The sequence below is a fragment of the Galeopterus variegatus genome, unplaced genomic scaffold (genome assembly GCF_000696425.1).
Source record: "Galeopterus variegatus unplaced genomic scaffold, G_variegatus-3.0.2 Scaffold847, whole genome shotgun sequence".
NCBI classification, from domain to species: Eukaryota; Metazoa; Chordata; class Mammalia; order Dermoptera; family Cynocephalidae; genus Galeopterus; species Galeopterus variegatus.
The window spans coordinates 365,898-389,729 of NW_007726958.1; the positions used below are offsets into that span (position 1 = coordinate 365,898).

The 23,832-nt window shown below is 36.7% G+C and overlaps 1 long non-coding RNA gene across 2 annotated transcripts in view; it reads left to right on the top strand.

Moving 5' to 3' along the window:
* Positions 1-20,050, top strand: part of LOC103590628 — a 70,969-nt gene extending 50,919 nt beyond the window's left edge. For both annotated transcript variants that reach the window (XR_550486.1, XR_550487.1), the window contains 3 exons: positions 2,372-2,558; positions 11,306-11,446; positions 19,245-20,050. This is a non-coding gene — a long non-coding RNA (uncharacterized LOC103590628). The remainder of the gene's footprint in view (positions 1-2,371; positions 2,559-11,305; positions 11,447-19,244) is intronic.
* Positions 20,051-23,832: the final 3,782 nt, after the last annotated feature.

A 23,832-nucleotide genomic window follows, 5' to 3' on the forward strand; every position in this document is an offset into this window, starting at 1 on the left:
AGAGAGAGTAGAATATGCAATTGCCCAGAGAGGTGAGATTTCAGGGCTGCCTAAAATTTCAGGGCATTTGAGTTGCTGGTTGCGGTTCTTTATGAGTCTTGAGTGCTTTGGATTCTGTGATATTTCCCTGCATGCTTCAAATACAAACATGTACATAGATGTAGATACAGATATAGATGTAAATTTTTCTGCTAGTTTGAATTAGATTTCTTTTGCTTGAGACCAAGGGAACTGTGATGTATGTGGAGGCTTAAGTGAGAGAAAAGTGACCACAGAAGTTAGTCTGAAGCACTTGTTATACATTTCAGTTATCTATAGAGAATCTTTAAAATGTGTATATCATTTGACTTATATATTCTACTTCCAAGGATATTCCTTAAATAAATGACTGGAGCAGACAAATATATCTGCACAGATAATTTTCACATAGCATTATTTATGACAACAAAAATAGAAACAAGTTAAATGTCCAAGAGCAGGCTAATAGTTAAGAAAGAATGGTATAGTCATGTAATGAGCAATTGTGTGGCCATTTCAAATGTTTTCTAAGAATGTTTAATATAGGCTGTCACCCTAAACAACCTCAGGAGGTATATTGTAGCCATGTGAAAGATATCCTTCAGAATTGTGCAGTGTCTAGCCTTGAGTATACAATACCCTGGTTTAATGACACATTAAACATTAAACAAGGTTTGACTTTATATTACCATCAAGTAAAAATGTAGCGTCCCCACAAAGCTATATTTTTGGTATAATCTCAAATACATAGGTTACAAATTTCAGTGAACATATAGATGCAGTAGAGTACTCCCTCAGTATCTGTGGTGGATTGGTCCAAAACCCGCAGATGTTCCAGTCTCTTACATAAAATGGCATAGTATTTGCATATAACCTATGCGCATCTTCCTGTTTACTTTAAATCTCAGATTACTTCTAATACTTAATATAATGTAAATGCTATGTAAATTGTTGTTATGCTGTCTTGTTTTTTATTTGTATTACTTTTTATTGTTGTATTGTTATTTTTTATTGTTTTTTCCCCTAATATTTTAAACAATTCTTTTGGGGTATTTTCTATATTTTTCCATAATGAAGACATATTATTGTTGAGTTCAGAAAAAAATATATAATTTTAATTTTAATGGTCATATTAATAGTCTGTTAAAATAAACATTAAGTACTGGGTTTATAAATAACAAAATCCTCTATTGTATCACATATCTACTGTACTCAGGTATCACCTTCATGGCAAGTTTGTGGCACTCAACTATTAATTTTTCTTTTATTATTCAATACTATTTGAGGAATCCTCTTTAGCTATGGATTCCCAAAGTGAGGGTCCTCTTCTAATTCTAATAAAGGTGTGACCAGCCTTGAATATACTGAGAAATAACCTCATGTTTACTACAGTTAGTGATTCTGTTGATGTAATATATAATTCTGATTTCACAAACTTCTTAACTGTATAGAAGATAGGATTCTCCAGGGGTTTTCCAAAATCAATAACAAGCTTTGATTTTTCCAGGCTATAAATGGCCTTCACCTCTGGATGTACTGATTTTTCCATTTTCAAACTGATGACTCAAAAGCCGGTGTAAATGGCCTCCTGGGATATGGTAAAGATTAGTGTAATTTAGACTAACAGAAAATACCGTAGTTAACGATGGCATAAACGTATGAACAAAGCTAAGCACGTTAACACCTTTACAGAAAAGGGAATCTGAAAGGCGCTGGGGACGCCTGCTTAGATGTTACCAATAGCAAATTCCCATCATGGGGATAAACCAGATGAGCTCGCACATCCAATACATGTATGTCTTCTCTTCAACATGTCATAATTTCCCAGTAAGTTTCAAAGGAGGGCTGCAGCAGCCTCACATGTGAGAACCTGAGCTGTGTGATACCCTATTACTTCCTCTTGTACTTGCTCTTCATGATCCCTGGTAAGGTCCATGGTCTGGGAAAGCTAATCGATTAGAAAATAATGCTAACTAACCAGTGGTCACACCTTGAGTCCACATCCAAGCACCACGCCTATATCGGAGGCATGTATTTCTATTGCTAATTTGGTCTTTCATCTTGAAGGCAAGTGCCAATAGTCAAAGAAATATACCCATCTATTACTGAGCTCTGTCCTGTGTGTTCAGTCACGGTTTCAGTACTCTACATACATTATTTATACTCCCTATAAAACTCTTTAAGTAGGTTTTCCCATGTCCACAATACAGAAGAGGAAACTGAGGCACAGAGATTTTTAAATGATTTGCCCGTGGTCACTCAGTTAGTAGTGTCTGATCCAGCATTCAAACTTGTTTTTAAAGCACAAATTTTTCTCTTTACTCTATACTTTGATGCTTTCTTCCTATTACAGTCATCCCTCAGTATCCACTGCAGATTGGTTCCAGAACTCCTGGCCTATACCCAAATCCAGCAATACTCAAGTTCCACAGTTGGCTCTGTGGAACTGCAGATATGAAGTCAGCCCTCCACACATGTTGATTCCACATCCCACCAAGACTGTGTTTTCCATCCATGGATGGCTGAAAAAAAATCTGCATGTAAGTGAATCTTCACAGTTCAAACCCGTAATGTTCAAGGGTCAACTGTATTAAGATTACAAGGGTGAGATACTCAGTGTTGACAGTCAATAGCTTATCTCTGTGTAGGGACAACATATTATAGCATATTATTTCTATCCAGTAGCTTTGATGAGTCATTATTTTTCAAGTGGTTTGTTATCTATTAGTTACCTATTGTGGCATAATAAATTACCTCCAAACATAGCTGCTTAAAACATTTTTAATCTCATAGTTTCTGTACATCAGAAATCCAACCGTGGCTTAGCTGGGTGCCTCTGTCTCATGAAGTTGCAAGCAAGCTGTCAGGCTGGGGCTGTGGTCTTACCTAAAATTTCAACTCATGTGGTCCCTCACCAGGTGAGCCTCATGTCATGGTAGCTGGTTTCACCCAAGATAAATGACTCAAAAGAGAATAAGAAAGAGCACAAGATAGAAGATGCAGTCTTTTCTAACTTAATCTTAAAAGTGAAATCCCATCTCTTCTGCTGTATTCTATTCATCAAACATGAATCAGTAAATCTGGGTTATACTCAAGGAGAGGAGATTGTACAGGGAAATGAACACCAGAGGATGGGGATCAGTGGGGACTGTCTTAAAAACTGCCTCCTACATGACTTAACATCATTGTTCTGGAAATAGAGGACTCTCATATATCCTTTACGTTTTCTACAACTCCAGAATTGTTATAGTCAGAACACTAGTGCCAACTAGCCGAATGCCAACTTAATATGACCTAAACAAAAAAGGAAATTTATTGACTCAGGTAACTCAGAAGCCTATATAATGGGTTCAGCTTCTGATAGAACTTAAAAAGTATATTTTAAAATCTGGTTTTAAAAATTATAGCCCACTGGCCTTGATGATTTACAAGAACATTTTTCTACTCTATGTAAAATCCTGTCATGTTTAGTAACAAATTACCACAAACTGAATGATTTAAAACAACAGAAATTTATTCTCCCACAGTTCAGAAGCCCAAAAGTCCAAAGTCAAAGTTTTGGTAAAGTTGGTTCCTTCTGGATACACGTCTGTCCCAGCTTTTGGTGATTGCCAGCTAACCTCAGTGTTCCTTGGCTTGTGGCCACATCATCCCGATCTCCATCATCACGTGGCCTTCTTCCCTGCCTGTCTCTGTTATGTCCCCTCCTCTTCTTATAAGGACACCAGTCATTGCATAAGGGTCCACCCCAATCTAGTATGAGCTCATTTTTACTTGATTATATCTGCAAATAAGGTCACATTCACAGATACTGGGCTTATGATTTCAACATATCTTACTGGGGAACACAATTCAACCCACAGTACTAGGTTTTATGATTTAAAAAAAAAAATTTGCATTAAAAATGGGAAGAATTTTCTTCCAGATCCTGGCATTTCACTTTATTGGTCCCTACGAATAAACAACAATATATAAAAGACAGGTTATAAATTATAATTTGATTATGACTCCTACTGTGTCAATCCAGCATTTCATGAATGTCTTCACATTATCATGGGTTTTTTATTAGAAATGTGCTGTCTACATAAACTGTTAAAATTTATGTACTCACTTTCTAATTCATACTTATCAAATGATCCTTTTTCTACCACTAAACAGTCTATAACTTGGGTAGGTGTTACATGTTTAACATCACTGTGCTGAAGAAACCTGTTTAAACAAATCACAATGCTGTGATGCAGCACAGAGCTCCAAGGCAAAAACATTTTCAGCTTCTTCCTTTTAAAGTCACGCTGGTGTTTACAACTGTAGGCAAACTACAGATTGCTTCAAGTGTTAGGTCATCATTCTCCTACAACCCTCCCAAATCCTATTCCAGATAAGAGATCTGAAATTCCAGCCTCCACACTGACACTGTGCCTGCATATGGAATTCTCTGCCTGCCCTGGTTTGGCAGCCGATCTAGAACTGAGAATTCATGTTTTCTTATTTCGCTTTAAGCAGGACTATCAGTTTCTAAGAATATTTCTCACAACTCTGTAATTTTGGATTAAATTGTCAACATGTTAAATTAAAACATTTTGTTTGTTAATTTAAAATATCCAGGCAGGTTTCGAAATTTTTGTATAAAAATGAAACAAGTAGATATTACCTAATAAAATGATCATTGTCTTTCTTATATTCTTTTATTTCCTCACTGTCTTAGTCTGAGTACCTTGGAAAACAGTCTGAACCAAAACTTATGCACTAATGCTCTTCGGTGGGGGTGGGGTGGCTATATGCAAGGAAGGAAAAAAGAAAAGTGAGGTAGGAAAGTGAAGCAGATATGAATCCAGCTGTCAGCAATTATGTAAGAAGAGGCAATCAATCGTTTAGCTTGTTTAGTCATATGGAATATCTCTGGATAAGTCTCATGAAATCACTACATCTGGGAGCTCTTAAGTGGGAATAGGCATGGTATAGAAGCAAGAGAAATTTATCTGATGGTTCAACTGTCTCTCCTTGGCCCAAGTCCACCCAAGGGGGCATTAATTCACCCACATTCCTGGATTGAATTTCCTGACTCTTCCACACAGCCAACAGAGAAACCCTAGTCTCCACAGCTCTTACCTGGCCAGGGGTTAGGGGCATTGGCCTCTACTTACCATTTAGGAACTTCAGGATCTGTAGTGCAATGGCAGTAGTTGGACTTTATCACTTTGGAAATTGTGATTCAAAGCTAGGGTTCTTCAAGTCAAGAACAAAGGCAGGTAGTTGAGGTCTAGAGAGCAGGAGTTAGAGGAACCTGTTGGGTAGCACATAAATTGAGTCTGGTGAACCCTCAACACTATGGATGTTTTTTTTTTTTTTTTTTTTTTTCCTTTTTTTTTGTCTTTTTTCGTGTCCGGCAACGGGATCGCAACCCTTGGTGTTGCTCCCGCACCTCGCTCAGCCAGTGAGCGGGAACCGGTCTGTATGTGGGATCCGAACCCTCAGCGGGAGCGCCACCGCGCTCCCAAGCGGCGCACTGTAGCAGTGTGCCACCGGGCTGGCCAACACTATGGATGTTCTGATCTGTGAAAGAACTTCTGATTTTTACTGCTGGATTGATCTTTAAAGATCGTTTATTCCAAATGTGACTTTAAAAATATGAGGAAATATCCCCATTTACAGTTAAGATGGAGAAACAGGAACAGTGTTTACCCTTTCATCTGAAACAATCCTCTCAAAAAACAAAATACATAAAACAACAGTTTACAAGATACCAGACATCAGATGATGAAGGATAGTGATACCTGAGAGACAGGAAACAGAAAAGGTGATCCCTATGAATGCTGACACTTCTTAAAGAGAGTTTCCATGCCAAAGGGTAGAGATCTAGTAGGATCCCAGTAGACTCCCTGTGTGGAGAGATAGAGCTGATAGTATGGGTAGCCTGAGGCAGCTAGAATTTGAAGAACTGTGTACCAGAGAGAAGAGAGCAACATAGAGAAAAAACTTCAGAAATCTGTAAAAAATACCCCTTGAGTATGCAGCTGAATACTGACTAACAGATGCATGCAAAGAGGCTACACCAGGCTGAGGAAAGAACTACTTGATAGTGTTAGAAGTAACTGTGCCTCGAACTCATGCAAGAATGGGGGAAGTGCTTGTTACCACCAGCCATACTGGAAAACCTCAGGATTTAAAGGGAATTGTGTAAAGTACACAAAAGAGAGTTGCCTGAATAGTGAGATTATTTAGTACTAGACTAAACACTTCTCTGCTTCTGCCTAAAACATCATAAAAGCAAGACCCAAAAGAAAGACTCTGGGGGCCGGCCCGGTGGCGCACTGGATAGTGCGCCGCTTGGGAAGCGCGGCGGCGCTCCCGTCCGAGGGTTCGGATCCCGCATACAGACCGGCTCCCGCTCACTGGCTGAGCGAGGCGCGGGAGCAACACCGAGGCTTGCGATCCTGTTGCCGGTCCCTGGTCCGGTACGGGGGCAACACTGAGGGTTGCGATCCGTTGCCGGACACGGAAAAAAGACAAAAAAGACAAAAAAAAAAAAAAAAAGAAAGACTCTGTTTCAGAGTAAGTTATCTACATTATGGAACAAAGCTCAAGAATATTTACATGAAAACAAAAATATCCAAAACTCAATAAAATAAAATTTACAATAAATAGAAAAAAAAAATATAGGCATGCAAAGAAGTAAAAAAATATGAGCCATGCTGAGGAGAAAAAAGCAATCAAGGGAAATGAGTCTAGAATTTCCATAGATGTTAAAATTAGCAAACAAGGGCATTAATGCTATTATTATAACTATTTCACATATTTTCAAAGAGTTAAGTAGAGATGTGGAAGATACAAAAACCATCCAGTTTAAACTTCTAAATATGGAGACTGATGTGTGGGATGAAAAATATTCTAGATGGGATTAAGTAAGTTAGAAGTTGTAGAAGGAAATATTAGTGAACTTGAAGACATAGCAATAGAAATTATCCAAAATAAAACCCTGAGAGAAAAGAGAGTGATAATAATAAAAAAAATTACAAAGGAAATCAGTTATTTGGAGGACAGTTCATCAGAGTCTACTAATATGTGATTAGAGACTCTGAAGAAGATTGCATTATTAGAAGAAAAAAGTGACTAAAAAATTTGCAGAACTAATAGATACAAGAAGTTCAGTGACTCCCAAGCTCAAGAAACAAAGAAAATTATACCAAGGCACATGATAATCAAATTGTTTAAGTCCATAGATAAAGAAAAAAAAATATTAGAAGAAACTGGAGAAAAACACATTACATGCAGTGAAACAAAGATAAGTATGGCAGCATATTTCTCTAAACTAACAATAATTATCACGGTGGAAGTGAGAAGACAGTGAAGCAACATCTCTCAATACTGAAAGAAAATACTTTAAAACCATAATTCTATACCCAGCAAATATCTTTCAAAAAGATATTTTTGAAAAATATAAGTAAAAATAAATCATTCTAAACAGACATGCAATATAAGAAATGTTAAAGACAGTTCTTCAAACAGAAGAAAAATGATACCAGATGGAAATATGAATCTACACAGCGATTGAAAAGCACTGGGAATAGTAACTTCATGGGTAAATGTATACAATTTTTATTTCTTATTATTTAAGCATTTAAAAAATATAGTTGTTTACAAATAATGACAGTGTATTGGGGGCTTTATAACATATGCAAAAGTAAAATGTGTGACAGTATTGTAAGGTTCTTACATTATAGGTGAAAAGAATGGGTATAATATCACTTGAAATTAGATGGTGATAGAGATGTTCACTTAACTCTCAAGAAACCACTGAAACAACAAATATAGTCATAGCTAATAAAAAAAAGATAAAATGAAATCATGAAATAACATTTAATTAATTTAAGAGATGGCAGATAAAGAGGCAAAGGGAAGTATATAACAAATGGGAAAAATAAAAAACAAATAGCAGATGGTAAATTTAAAAATAACCATCTCAATAACCACAATAAATGTAAATGGCCTAACAAAAAATGACTATTTTGTGTGATGTTGAATATACTAATTATCCTGATTTGAGCATCACATATTGCACACAGGTATTGATATTCAATGTGGTACCCCACAGATATGTTTTAAAAACATACCACAAACCACTTAAAAAATAAAATGGCCCTAAATGGGATAAATGATAGATGTCCTGTCAGATAGAAAAGCAAGATCCTTCAATATGCTGACTACAGGAAGTACAGTTCAATAATAAAGATACAAATATGTTAAAAGAATTTAAACATATATACCATGCTAACAGTAATTTTTAAAAAGCTAGAATGTCTATATGAGTATCACAGTAGATTTCTGAGTAATACTACTTCTAGGCATTAAAATGTTCATTTTGTAATGGCAAAGGAGTTAACTCAAAAGAGTAAAACAATACTTATCTAATGGAATCTACAAAAAGCTACTTGAATGTTAAATATATTTAGCAAGCTTGCACAATACAAAATTAATATATAAAAGTCTATTTCTCTATACTGGCAATACATATTTAGAAAACAAAATTGAAAGAACAATATATTTACAGTAACATCAAAACTATATGATACTGGGCCGGCCCGGTGGCGCACTGCTACAGTGCGCTGCTTGGGAAGCGCAGCGGCGCTCCCGCCGAGGGTTCGGATCCCACATACAGACCAGCCGCTCACTGGCTGAGCGAGGTGCGGGAGCAACACCGAGGGTTGCGATCCCGTTGCTGGTCCCGGTCCAGTACAGGTGCGACACTGAGGGTTGCGATCCGTTGCCGGTCACGAAAAAAGACAAAAAAAGGAAAAAAAAAAAACCAACTATATGATACTTAGGTACAAATTCAACATAAGATGTTCAGGATTTTATATGGAAAACTGTAAAACATTATAGTGGAGAGAAATTAAAGAATGCCTAAATTAATGGAGATAAACCATGCCTATGGGTAGGATGTCTCTCTCCTCTCTCTCTCTCTCTCTCTAACATATAATATGTCTATATACACAGATATACACAAATATACATACATTCATATATACAAACCAAATCAAAATTCTAGCAGGCTTTTTAAAAAATAAAAACTGACAAACTGATTCTAAAATTTATAATGAAATTCAAAGAAGCTAGAACAGCCCCTGTAGCCATAGGCATAGTTACAATGTTTCCAATTATGGATTCTTTAACAACAAGTAATCTGGGATGAAAATTCATAAAATATGATATTTACAGTAACCCTCACTTCACCTAGTATTTGGAGTTTCTCAAGCTTTGGCTTGTGTTAGAATCATCTGGAGGCTTGTTAAACACAGATTGCTGGGCCTCATCCCCAGAGTTTCTGATTGAGTAGATCTGGAATGGGTCCAAAAAATCCATGTTTCTGCCAAGGTGATGCTGCTGCTGCTAGAAGACCAGCCACACTGAAATAAATGCCCTAACTGGAAGGAAAAGAAACCATTCATGCAGTTGAATTTCAATTAAAGCTATGGTTTAATTTAAATATGCCCAGGAGCAGACCATCTTAGTAACTCAATGGAAATACTCCTGCCAGGAGCTCATCTCTCCCTCCCTGTTTCTTGGATCTATTCAGATTACTGTGAATCTGTTTTGTAGGTGGAGTCACAACTGTGTTTAATTTTCAGTTTTAAAATGTTTAGTGGCAAAGAAAGCACTGTCTACAATTGAATTCTCACAGAACCAATGTACTGATCATTTAGAAGTTCAATAAAGTATTTTTACAGTGCCTATTTGGTTTCACACACTGTGTTAGGCACTGGGGATTCAATGGTGAGGAAGTCAGCTGTGGTCTTTACCTCTGGGAGCTTTCTATTTATTGGGAAAATTGTTATAGCAATAATCAGCCAAATAAAAAAGCACAATTCTGACAAGTGTATAGGAGAGCTGTAAAGATTATTGAAGATCAGCACAATTATAATGTTTACATTTTTGAAAAACTATATTTCTATTACTTGATTGGATACTGGTATGTGCATCCCATTTCAAAGACAATTTCTAATATAGTTTTCACACGATAGTATTGCTGTTTCCCATTTTAACTTTCACTGCTTCTGATTTTACCTCTGAATTTGTGTTTTCTCTTTATCTTGTAAGCTGTTCTAATTTCTATCTTTTGTTACTCTTCTATTTTTAAAAATGATGGTGTCACTTTGTTCAATGTTTATCTTTTCTTCATCTGATTTCATCTCAACTAAAATAGACCTCTTGTTTAATTTATTATGGTGACTCAAAGTTATGAATGCCAGAGTTGCTTGGGAATTGTTCATTCCATGTTTCGGCATTCGTAAAATATTTTTTCAACAAATCACAAGATTGTAGCTAGTGATTTTCCATCTCTAAATGAATACCGAGTCTCTACACTTCTTGTTCCTTAATTATACCAGGCCATAAGAAAGCCTGGGCCTCAAGATCCTGCGACATTATATACTACTTTTGCATTACTTCGCTCATTTTAGCATTAAAAAAAAAAACAAAAAAAACCCTCTGTGGTCTTAGCATTTTGCCCATCTCTTGGTAAGTGAAATAGGTTCTATTAACTTAAAGAGACTACAGTTTGGTTGGGAAGAAAGGAACATAAACAGACCATTACAATAAAATGTCAAGAACACTGTATCACAGGGAAGCCCAGAAAAGTAAAGGACAAAGGACACATCACATTTTCTTCTTGTTTAGGCCCCTTCCATGATGAATTTTTTTTTTTTTTTTGTCTCTTTCCGTGTCCGGCAACGGATCGCAACCCTCGGTGTCACTCCCACACCTCGCTCAGCCAGTGAGCGGGAACTGGTCTGTATGTGGGATCCGAACCCTCGGGCGGGAGTGCCGCTGCGCTTCCCAAGCGGCGCACTTATCCAGTGCGCCACCGGGCCGGCCCATCACATTTTCTTCTTGTTTAGGCCCCTTCCATGATGAATTTTAATTCAGTAACTTTTCCCATTGATTTTCTTCAAATCCTGAACATGGGCTGTGAAATAACATCTCCGACATGTTGACTTAGCAAGCACCACCCAGCATCTGGTGCTTTGGTCCACACTGTAAGCAGATCTGTCACTGACCTGTACTAGTTTACGTTATAATGGTTCCTATCGGGGCACCCATGTGATAATTCATTAGATGTGATAGACTGGAAATAGAATTTAGTCACAGCAAAATTGTCTATTTTAGGTAAAATATTTCAGAGCAAATAGTTGCTAAGTAGCTGCACAGTGTGATTCATATTCTGAAATTGATAAAGCTGTAAAAAAAAATAGAAGTTAGTTTATTTAAAATGTTTTCTCATTTTGTCTAGTGATGCTAAATTGGGGACTTCCAATACTGTAGCACAAACTTATATCAAAACACATTGATCATTAAATTCTGCAGGAAGCAGCAAGTGGTATCTGAAGTCCCTGCTGAGGACACCGTAAGATTTGATGCACTGAGACTTAAGGTAGGTTTTCCCACCTCTTCCATTGTCTTACCTTGTACGAAGGAGAAGGGGAAGGAGAAGGGGAAAGGGAAGGAGAAGGGGAAAGGGAAGGGGCAGGGGAGGAGGAGGAGGAGGAGGATGAGGAGGAGGAGGAGGAGGAGGAGGAGGAAAATGGTATTAAATCAAATAGTTATGAGTTGTATGTTTCCAAAGAGGACAAGAGAATAATATAGGTAATGGGAACATCTATCAATTTAATCTTACTCTCTTTTCCCACCAGATGGTATGCCCCGAAGGCAGAGACTGTATCATACCTGTCTGTGCTGGTAACACTCAGTTCACTGTTCTTTACTTGGTTGGCATTCAATTTAAGTATTTGGTGATGATTATAAAAATAATGATGATGAAGTTTTAAAAAATTTTAAATTAACTTAAATTCTGGGAAGATTCTATAATAAAAGTAAATTGTAATATTTTCCCCTGTTCTATTCTTTGTTCTTTAAGACATTTCATAAGCATGGCTTGCCTATTCAGAGTGACAACATGCATTTATCAAAAAGCATGAATTTTTTAAATCTCTTGAGTCAGATTGATTCAAAATAAATGTCTTTAAAATTCTAATTTAATGTTCTCAGAAAATCTTGCCATTATGAAAGTCACATTCATATGTTCCTGTGAGAGTCAGGGGAGAGATTTGAATTTCTACTTGATTTCTTGCTTCTACTCAGTTTTGTCCCAAGATGTCAAATTCATCTCTCACTTGTGACTTTCATAGGAAGATATGATAGCTCCATTGGCAGAAGGGAAAGCACTATATAATTGTCAGTATTTTTATAGCAACAAGTTGCTGGATCAACAAAAGATAATTCAGATTGAGCCATTTGTATTTTTGCAGCTATGAATTAATTTTTCATAGCAGCAGTATGTAACTTTCCTTTTATGCCTACTTAACAGTCTGTGACTTGGGGGTCCTTTGTTGCCTTTGAATTGTCAGTTATTGTGTTTTATTTTTATTCTGTGAAAGCAGAATAAAATAATACTGTGTTTTATTTTTATTCTGTGAAAGCAGAAAACATTTCTTTTAAAAACGTGTAATGACTATAAAAGGAACTGACACTGTATGAAAGTTACTGTTAAAATGAAATGCTAAACGTTGAGCTTTTTAAAGAACTGGAGAAAATTTACATGAATTTCTAATTATGCTTTATCAGCAAAATAAAGAATACAAAAGTCTAGATTTAGGGTAAATCTACAAATGAATCAAAATTGCTTTTAAAATGCTTTCTCTTTGCCAGATGATCAAAATACTTATTTTTCTTTTGTATGAAATATAATCTATTCTATGCAGCCTTCCCAATTGGCTGAAAATTAACTGGAAAACTCTACTTTGCTCTATTTTTTAATATCCACCTTGGTCGTATCTCTTCATTTTGTATTTTATAGTTTCTTATACTATCTCCTTTAATAATCTGTTCTTTATCAATCTAGGTGTATATATCCTTCTTGCCGTCACTGAAGATTATATATACTTGTTGTATTAGATTGAAAACTGATACTACAATGGGTAATCACCCATTTGCTTCCACAGCAAATAAGAGCAAAAAGAGGATAAATGTTTTTATTGTTCAGAAATTATACTAATAACCCCTTAGTAAAGATGGGTAAAGATGAAATCTTCATTAATTTTTGTTAATTTTTCCATTTCAGAGCAAGTTTGACTAAAATAGTGGGCATATTGAAGATAAAATCTATTTTGTTTAATTTATTTTATATTGCTAATTAACAAACCTTGTGAAATTTAAAAGGAAAACAGTGGACTATAAATTAAAAATTGAGCTACATTCCTGAATTTGTGTGTGACTGTGAACAGGTCAACTCTCAGTTATCTTCAGGTGGATTATGAAGAAGTAATAAGCCTCTAGAATTTTCTAAGGGTCAGAAGTAAAAATCCCTTCAACTGTTTTTCTTTAAAAAATGTTTAAAGAGCATAAAATTGATATGCAAGGCTAGATATAATGGCTCATTTCAGACTACCACATAGTTAGTGATATTGTTAAATTAAAGCTATGTTTAATTAGAATTTGATAGCTCCCATAAAGACGGACATCATGCTCTCCATGTGTGACTAAGGCCATACGTCTTGTATACAGTTTTTCAGTCTCACCATAACAGTTATCACATGAGATTAGAATTACTGAGGAGAAAGGTCAATAAACACAGCAAAACACAGTTTCTTGAGACAAATATTGTCAGCGTAACATAAAATATTAAATGATTTCTGCAACAAGAACTATAATGGGCATTATGTTCTCAAATTAAGCTACAAAATGCTAGATATGTCATTTCAGTTGGGTCGAATAGGAATAAAGCATTAAAGACATCAGGCAACATTATAAAACTGTGTTTCTTATATCTAAGTTAAAGTCATGCAGGAAACAGCCATAAAACTTTTACTCCTCAAATTCCAGTAACAGTTTCCTATCTTCTTTTTTTTACATTCTTCTGTAGTTCTCTTGTATCCTGGAATAGTTTTTCTTGTGATGTATGTTTCATAGTTACTCAATTTTTCTTGCACATCAGTTTTGAGATTCCACTGTATGTACATGGATTATGTGCCACCTGCCCCATCCTCCATTGTGGTTTACCCTGCTATAATACGCACATTACATTAGCAAGAATGAATTTTTCTTCCTTTGCATCTTCTCTTTTCTTCGACACTCTGGTCATAAACATCTTTTTAAATGTGGATTTATCTTCTACAGATGAATATTACATAAACTTAAGACAAGCCATCAGCCAAAAATACAGATGTAAATAATATATTCTTAGACAGGCTTATTATATCAGCCGAAATAAAAAGAAATTTCCTCTGTATTTGGGCTTGTCCTTGGCAAATCAATGTAAGAGGCTGACCAAAATATAATGTAATTCCTTTGGGATTGCTATTTAAAGAAAGCAAAACAAAAATGCTCAAGTCTTACTCGTTCTCTTATATATTCCTCTTGGGGCACATAAATAATAAAAACAATTTAACCAACAGGCACAAATTCATGTCCTCCTTCCCAATTTCTTCTTCCTTTTTGGTTAGGGAGACAGCAACTAAGTCGCATTTTTTTTTTTTAGTGTAAATTTGTTTGTATTTGTAAAATTTTACAAAATAAAATTTTCACTAGTATTCTTAAGAAAATTCCAACTGGATACAATATAATCCACACAACAAAAAGTCAGGCCTAGAGGGAAAACCAAAGGTCAAAAATTGGTTAAAGAATCTTACAACTCTGATATAACAGCTTGTACCACACAAACTCTCCAGTCAAAAACAACTATAAGGGCCGGCCCGGTGGCACACTCGGTAGAGTGCGGCACTTGGGAGCGTGGCGGCGCTCCTGCCGAGGGTTCGGATCCCATATAGAGACCGGTCCGTTCACTGGTTGAGCGCAGTGCGGGCGCGACACCGAGGGTTGCGATCCTGTTGCTGGTCACGAAAAAAGACAAAAAGGAAGGGATCCTGTTGCTGGTCACGAAAAAAAAAAAAAAAAAAAAAAAAAAAAAACTACTATAAAATCTCAGGTAAAAAATTTTAGCTTATTTAGGTATTAGAGACCAACTAAGACACACAGGATTGGAGGTACAGAGCCCAAAGAGAAGAGAAACACACTAAAGGGAACTGCACTTTCTTAGTTGCTTTTTTCCCATTGAAGCATTTACCATTATTTGCCATGACCTAGTATGGACACAGTGTCTAAGCAGAAAGTGGCGGAGCAGAATTTTTGTCAAATCCATGGGATGAGGAGATAAAAATGTAATGGCTACCAAGGTAGTTCAGACTCAAAAGACCAAGATCCCAGAGAAAATGGATTTATAGAGAAGTGATGCCAAAATTTTTGTCTTAAGGCATTGGTCAAGCATTAAACTGCCAGGGCATAAGACACTAAGAAACTAAGAAGAAAACAGCCCTGAAGGCTATAAAATATGTTGAGCAGCCTTATAGCACTGCAGAAATACAAATTGGAAATTAGAGCATGACAAGGAAGAGAGGCTATGGTGACACACTATATTTTCAAGAATAAGGACAAAGTGAAAATACAATAACTCTTGCAATGTCCGAAACCTATTTTTATACTGTATTAATCCCTGATTAGACCAAGGGAGTCTGACCCTACTCTAGAATGATTAAATCTTCTTTGCAAAGATAATACCATCCAGAGATGATTACCTTGGTAGTTTTTTGTTTTTTAATGGATACACACTTATCTCCTTTCTGGTGTTACAAAATTTAGCAAATATAAATACTGGAAACCCAGTGACACACACACACACACACACACACACACAAAGTATGGGAATATGTATATATATATATAATAATTCAATTAAAGTTCTAGAACTGAAGGAAAAAATAATTAAAATTTAGTACTCAAGGGGTAAATTTAACAGCAGATCAGATACAAGAAAACAGAAGTTTAGTGAACTGAAAGATAGGTCTGTAGAAAATAAGCAGAATGAAATACAAAGAGAAAAAATGGATGGAAACATAAAAAAGAGATTAGAGACATAAGTAATATTAGAACTGGTGTAACATATGTGTAGAAGGAAAGTAGGGGACAGAGAGAAAGAGGCTGAAGCAGTAGCTAGAGACTCTGGTAAACATTCTCCAAAGCTGAAGAAAGACGTCAAGTACAGATCTTTGAAGGAATACTCTCCCAAATTATAGATACTGAAATGCCACATCTAGACACCCTGTACTAAAACTGGTGAAAAAATAAAAATGAGAGAAAATCTTAAAAGTATCCAGAGTTAAAAAAAAGACATTATTTGAATTTTCAAACTAGCAGTAAAGGACTCATATTTTTACATCCTTGTAATACATATTTTTCTAATCTTGCTCAATTATTCGGCTCATTCCAGCATCCCTCATCCTGGGAACTTGTAAAAAACACCACCCCCAACAAAAATGCCTGGGTCTGGGTATTCTGAATGAGAGAATCATGTTTCTTTTAAAAATCAGCTGGAAGACATCTAATTCATTTTCCCTCTTCCAGGTTGAACTCTTTTCCCGTTTGTAATTTTACTTTAGAAATGAGGGGATAACTCTTGTGTCTTGATTGATTGGGAATTTTAATCTTTTGGACCACACCTCACTACTATGACTGGATCTTCATGATCTCCTAATCTCATCAGACTCTCTAGCAAATCTGTCCTCCATTGACCCATCCAATACCCAAACTTTGATATTCTCAAATTTGCAATGACTTTTGAAACTCAGATCTTTGTTTTCAGATCATAGTTCCATTATAAAATATTTACAATGATTCAAGGAATAATTATTTTCCAGTTGGGAATGTAGAACTATAATTTTTAAAGAGCATCTTTAGAATATAATATAGTGGCCCATCATCCTGGTGTCTTTTTAAACCAGATTTAAAAGACAATAACAAAGGTAAACTTTCAGTTTCTTTGGATTTATATTTTGCTCATTTTTCGTTGTGGGGTGAACTTTCATCTAAAGAAGGGACAAGGGCTGAGCCTGTGGCGCACTTGGGAGAGTGAGGTGCTGGGAGCGCAGCAGCGCTCCCGCTGCGGGTTTGGATCCTATATAGGGATGACTGGTGCGCTCACAGCACTCACTGGCTGAGCGCGGTGTGGCCGGTCTCAAAAAGGACAATAAATAAATAAATAAAGAAAGAAAGAAGGGACAAGATAACTACAGTGATCAATTTGAGGAACAAGGATTGATACAAGATAAATGAAGATAATTGATAGAAGTCGTTTATGAACTTCTGATAAGAAAAATGGAAAAGAGAAGAAGAGATAGGGAGAAGAGTTACTTAACAATAAGAAAACATTCTAGATCAGAGGAAGAGGGTCAGATTTATGCATTCAGATTCAACAAATAATTTTGAGCCTTTATTATATGCCTGCCTACGTACTGGGCTCTGAATAGAATGGAAAAGGCCCTTAAGTTCAAGAAACATGTATTCTAACTGTGGTATATCAGTTAGAATGAGATTGGCTGAATTTTAAAATTTTTAAAAAGAAAAAAAAAAACATTATTTTTCTCTAACCCAACATAGCCTAGAACTGGTACAGTGATTCTACACTCACCAAAATCATTCTCCATTTATATTTTTTCTCTACCACACATAGTAAATGGCTTCCATCCTCAAGGTAAATGACTGTTCAAAACAGCTGCTGGGGCAGTGACTTCTCACTCAATACCAGACAGCTAGATGTGGAAAGGGAAAAAAGAGGATGGGGACTGTTATCTCTTAATGAATCTTTCTGGTACACCCTCCCTAAAACTTCCACTTATAACTCACTGGCCAGAACTTAGTCATAAGGAAATCTGAGACTGCAAGGGAGATTGGGAAATAAAATATTTTTGTCAGTCATATTACTGTTCCAAATAATATTGGGTTATTCCTAAAGCAAAAAGGGAGAATAGATACCACATAAGGATCCAGTTGACACTATCATGGATAGAAACATGCACACATAGTTATTTAAATAAAATGTTACTCAATATCATATGCCAGTGGAATTATAATTATCCCAGTGTGGACGCTGTTTATTATTTTATAATTATTTGGTTTTTATCTTCTTCAGGCCACAGATTTATTTATAATGATGGGAAAAAATAAAGACACTCAGGTTGTCTGAGAGTTTGTTTTCTCCTAGCTGTCCCTGTCTATGATGTACATCTAAATCCACTTTTGTTCTTGCTCCATTCCCTAGCAGCACACTTTTTTAATGGGACTGGGAAAATTATTTAAACAGTAAATTTCACCTATTTGAGGACTTATTTGAAGATGCTGCCTTTGAAAATTTAAGACTAATGAGAGCGGTACAATAATATGTTAAGATTATTCACAAATAAAAATAATAAACATATATGTTCTTAATGATCTAAAATCCAGAGAGTTAGCACCAGACAATGTTAACCCAATACTGTTTCTGGTTAATTATATTAGGGATCTATCTAAATAAGTTCCAAAACCATCTTAAAGTTTCAACCCTATTATTCTTTCTTGTGGTTAATTACCAGTAGCAGAAGGACTGGATGTCTCTTTTATACACTAGTTTTGTAAAGTTAAACTCTGTTAGTGTTAAGGAGGACACTGATTGCTTCCCAGATCCTCCTTCCCTCCCCATAGACTACTTGAAAATAAATTGATAGTTAATTCCTTCTCTGAATCAACCTTTCAATTTCTCAGTATAGGAACTTTACAGTTTGCAGCATGATTTCCCAGGTAGTATCTCATTTTATTTTCACATCCATTCTACACAGTAAACAGTTTACAATTATTACCTCTGTTTTATAGGTGACGGAGGTTCAGAGGGTGAATGAATTGCTCAAGGCACTTGGTCTACAAGTAACAAAATTTGCATAATGACTGATTTTTAAAAATTTTGTTATAATTATTGCCCCTCTTATCTATGCATAGAAGATAAATTCTTTTTTTTCAGATGATTTTTCTATCTGCTGTTATCAATCAAAAGGACAAAGAAAATTCTTCTAAGTTGCTTCTGCCCTCCCCCTTCCATTTTCGCACTCTCTCACCCCTCTCTTCCTCTCAGGACAATTTGTTTTGTGGCTCTCTCTTAATTAAGACTCTTCTTCACCCATTGGTATAAAGAACAGGAATGAAATATCAAAACTTGCTCTGTAATTGTAGGTTCACTCCTGCTGTGAGGTTCAAGGGCAGGAATAAAATTTCAATTAAGCAATTACCTAAAAGTGCCATTGAAAGCCTTGAGTGTAACTATTCCTCTCCGTTGGCCATATGTTGAATTTCCATTCTTCCTGGTTTCTTCTCAGGTGGAAGTCTGTGCATATTGACATGTGTGTAATGGAAAGGCACCACATGAGGCCCGCGTTTGTATTTATACGAGCCCACTTCCTTCAACATCTGTGACAAGAATAGAATGGGGACCAGCAAGAGGCCCTCCACTTTCAGTGTCTCGTCAAAGTCTGGCTGTTCCTGGTCCTGTCATAATATGGAAATGGTCCCCTTCTTACTGTGCAAGCCACGCTCACACGTGGATTAGCCCTTTGAACATCAAGTTCATTTCTCTGCTTTTATTGTTAGTACTTGTAAATCAGACCCTGCGTACCGCCCAGACAGTTCTGTTTCCAACCGAGAAGACCGACTTAGGAGAGCCTTAAGAGGAAGAGACATCAAAGCTCATGAGAGTCAGCTCCCCTACGAAATGCCAATCAAGCCAAGCCTGATCATGTTTTCCTTTCTTTTAACTAGCAGACTTCATTGTCCAGCAACTTTCCAAGCACAATTATCACTCTATAGACACTCTAGGCACTTGAAATCAATCCCCACATGTACCCACTGGAATTACTTTGGAATAACAATAGGTTCTGTGGATATTTCTCAGTTTATTTAAGTACCATTTCCCCAAGGTTATAGTATATATTTTATAACTCTAATAGTTTTAATGGTAAATATAATGCTATGATAACTGATGTAGTATAATGCTAATATGTTACATTTGCAGTGTGTTTTAAATTTGTTTACATACTGTGTTATAGCTACTCTTTTAAATCATAAGTGGAGATTTTCTATGTGACCAGTGATATTTGAGTAAAGATACTAAAAATTTCACTGAAAAGGCTTAGTATTTTTACATCTTTATTCCCCTCTTGTTACTGACCTTGATGTTTAAGAAACAAAAACATGTGGAAGCGTCACTGCTCTTGTGTGTTAATCTAAAGAGGATCTGAAGCAGGAGTAGTCAGGAGTTTATTTTTAAATATTAATACCATTGGAAATACAAGGGGTCTTCAAAAAGTTTGTAGAAATATTCATATTATCACTTAATTCTATTTTTCCATGAACTTTTTGAAGTACCTTCAGAACTTCAAAAATGTCATAAAGAGAATTGCAGGAAGTCCTTAATTTTAAAGAAATGTGAAAAATAAAAAATATTATGAATTGAATCTTCTCCAGTCCCTATCCCCAGTGCCTGAGCCTGCCAAAGTCAACATAAGACTGCATTCTCCTTTGCAAACAGGAGATTTTGATGGCATCCTGTGGCATCAAGCCCACACTTCTCACTGTTGCATTCTAAACCCCAGTGGTCTTAACCTCTCTATCTCTACTTTCTCACCTCAAGTTTCAAATTTTACTGCAATTTCCTGAATAGTTTAAGCACCTGCACCATTTCCATGAATTCTCATCCTACAGTGATCATCCACTATTATGGGTTAAATTGTGTTCCCCAAAACATATATATCGAAGGCATATCCCCCACTATGTGATTTGAAAATAGGATCATTGCAGATGTAATCAGTTAAGATTTGGTCATACTGAATTAGGATGGGCCCTTAATCCAATTTGACAGGTGTGTCTTCATATGGCCGTTATAAGACAGCCACATGAAGACACAAACACACACGGGAAGGCCATATGAAGACTCAGACTGGAAAGATGCATCGGTAAGAAGTATTAGTAGTCATCAAAAGCTAGGAGAGGGGCATGAGACAAATTCCTCCTCAGAGGTCTCAGAAAACACTGGCCTTATTTACATCCTGATTTTGGACTTCTAGCCTAAAAAATGTGAGAGAATAAATTCCTGTTGTTTTAAACCATTCAATTTGAGGTACTTTGTTATGGCAGCCCTAGGAAATAACATATCCTCCATCTCCAACTGTTGACATCTACTCATTCTCTGGATCAGAGTTTGAATGCATTCACTGTCATCCCTGAGTCCTCCCTAAAGGATCTGTTGTCTTCTTTTTTGTTTTATTTTATTTTATTTTATCAATATACAATGTAGTTGATTTTCATGTCCCTTTACTGAATCCTCCCTCTTGTCTCTCTCCCATCCATCCTACCCATCAACATTGTATCTGCTCACTTGTCTTAACAAGTTCAAGGATTTGTGATTGTTGTGTCTTCTTCCTCATCCCCCCAGGTTGTTTGTGTATTTATTTATTTTTAACTCCAACAAATAAGTGAGAACATGTGTTATTTCTCTTTCCGTGCCTGACTTATTTCACAATATAATTTTTTCTAAGTCCATCCATGTTGCTGCAAATAGTAGTATTTCATTCTTTTTTATAGCAGAGTAGAATTCCATTGTGTAGATAAACCACAGTTTCCTTATCCACTCATCTGATGATGGACATTTGGGCTGGTTCCAACTCTTGGCTATTGTAAATAGTGCTGCAGTAACATTCCTCTGGGTATATTCCCAGCAGTGGAATAGCTGGGTCATATGGTAGATCTATCTGTAATTGTTTGAGGAACCTCAAAACCATTTTCCATAAAGGCTGCACCATTTTGCAGTCCCACCAACAGTGTAGGAGGTTTCCTTTTTCTCCGCAACCTCGCCAGCATTTATCATTCTCAGTCTTTTGGATATTAGCCATACCAACTGAGTGAGACCACACTTAGCAGAGTTAAAAGACAACCAACAGAGTGGAAAAAAATATTTGCAAAATATACATCTGATGAAGGCTTAATATCCAGAATATACAGGAACTCAAACAACTTTACAACAAAAAACCAAGTAACCCAATTAAAAAATGGGCAAAGGAATTGAATAGGCATTTCTCAAAGGTAGATATACGAATGGCCAACAGATACATGATAAAATGCTCAACATCACTCAGCATTTGGGAAATGCAAATCAAAACCACACTGAGATACCATCTGTTGCTTTCTATACCTGGTACACCTGTGCCTATCTCTCATCCTCTGGGCCTACCTTTTCACTCTAGCCATTGCCATGGTAACCAGCAGGCCACAGATGCAACCTGACAGCACTTCACCTCAACTTAAGTACATATTGGTTGCTTTTTTCCACTAGCCTTCTCTGCTTCACCAAATGAGGCTTCTGCAGACTGCTAAGACTGCTTAGCCATACTGATGCACACACAAACCTCAAAGAGGGAAAGAGGTAACAACACCCCAGGGAGTACTGGTAGAATGGGAGCTAGTGGATAATCTTCCTCTGTAATGATGGACAGGTCCCCAGCAAGACTGAGCTCTCATAGCTCACAGGGCTTCATCACACTAGTACAGCTTTAAATTGGCTTTTCTTCCTTTCCTATTTTATTTTTTCTACTTCTCTTCTTTCTGGGATCACTTTCTGAAACAATCCAGTTTCATAAAACTTTAGTCTCAGGATCTGCTTTGGGGTTTGGGAATATCAAGCTAAGACCTTTTTCTACCTTATGCTGCCTTTGCAACGTGTTTAAATCTCCATCTGGCAAACTCTGCTTTACACTTTGGTTATTACAGTATGCATCTGAAACTTCTGAAAATTCAAAGTCTTGTGAAGCCCTGGGGATATTGTTGTTGTGACTGCCTTAGCTATGGTGGATGTTTAGTGGCCTGGCCTCAGATATTTGTAGGGCCCAGGCCAAGCAAACAAACAACCCCCAAACCAAAAACAACCACCCATAGCAGACCCTTATATTATGTGTCTGTATATATGAAAGTAATAATTCAACCTAATAAAATGTTAAATAAAATACGTAGCATCCTTCAACCTGGACAAATATATCTTCATAATGACTTGGAAGACCAGGGTGAACTTAGAATACTCAGACTTTTGGATGCTGCACCAGGACACGGTGGCGTGGACAGAGCCAGCACCTGGCTGGAAGCCTCCTCCCTTTTCTTTGCATCACACCACAAATGCTGCTGCACTTTGTCTCTTTGTCTTGTACTTTGTGTGTGTGTGTGTGTGTGTAATCCCCATCCAAGTTCCAGCTCCTGGGACTGGGATACAACACCTAATGGTTCAGGCTGCCCTTGGGAGGATGAAACCCAAAAGAAAACTCAGGAGCACTTGGACATGGAATTCTGAGGTCTTGGGATCTGAATCATAATTTAGAAGGGTGTTTGTGATCTCTAGCTGGGCATGTCACAAAGAGCAGTCAGGAAACTGCTCAATAGAGAAGGTTATTCCGCAAAGATTTGACCACCAAGCTAAAAAGGGAAGTAATAAAAACACTGAAATCTCATTGCACGTGAACAAAAATTCAAGAAAAAAATCACCCTGTTCAACATAAAATTATCTTCAAAAATGGTGGACACTGCTTATTTTTAGGCAAATTGGAAGAAAATAATTTAGCACTTCGAGGATCACTGAAACCATTACTGCTTACTGCCTTAGTTCTACTTAGTCCTTTCATGTCCTTGAGCAGGCCAGAGAGTGAGGTAATCCATGAACCCCTGTGGTATAGAAGTAGAAGTGGAGAGGAGCCTGCAGGTTTGCCTTTTTTCCTGCTTCTCCCAACACCATCCCAAACTTCAGTTATACTACCCACTACAGCGAGATTGTCTAGACCCAGTTTTCTTTTTTCTTTTTTTTTTTTTTTGTCTTTTTTTGTCTTTTTCCGTGCCCGGCAACGGATCGCAACCCTCAGTGTTGCCCCCATA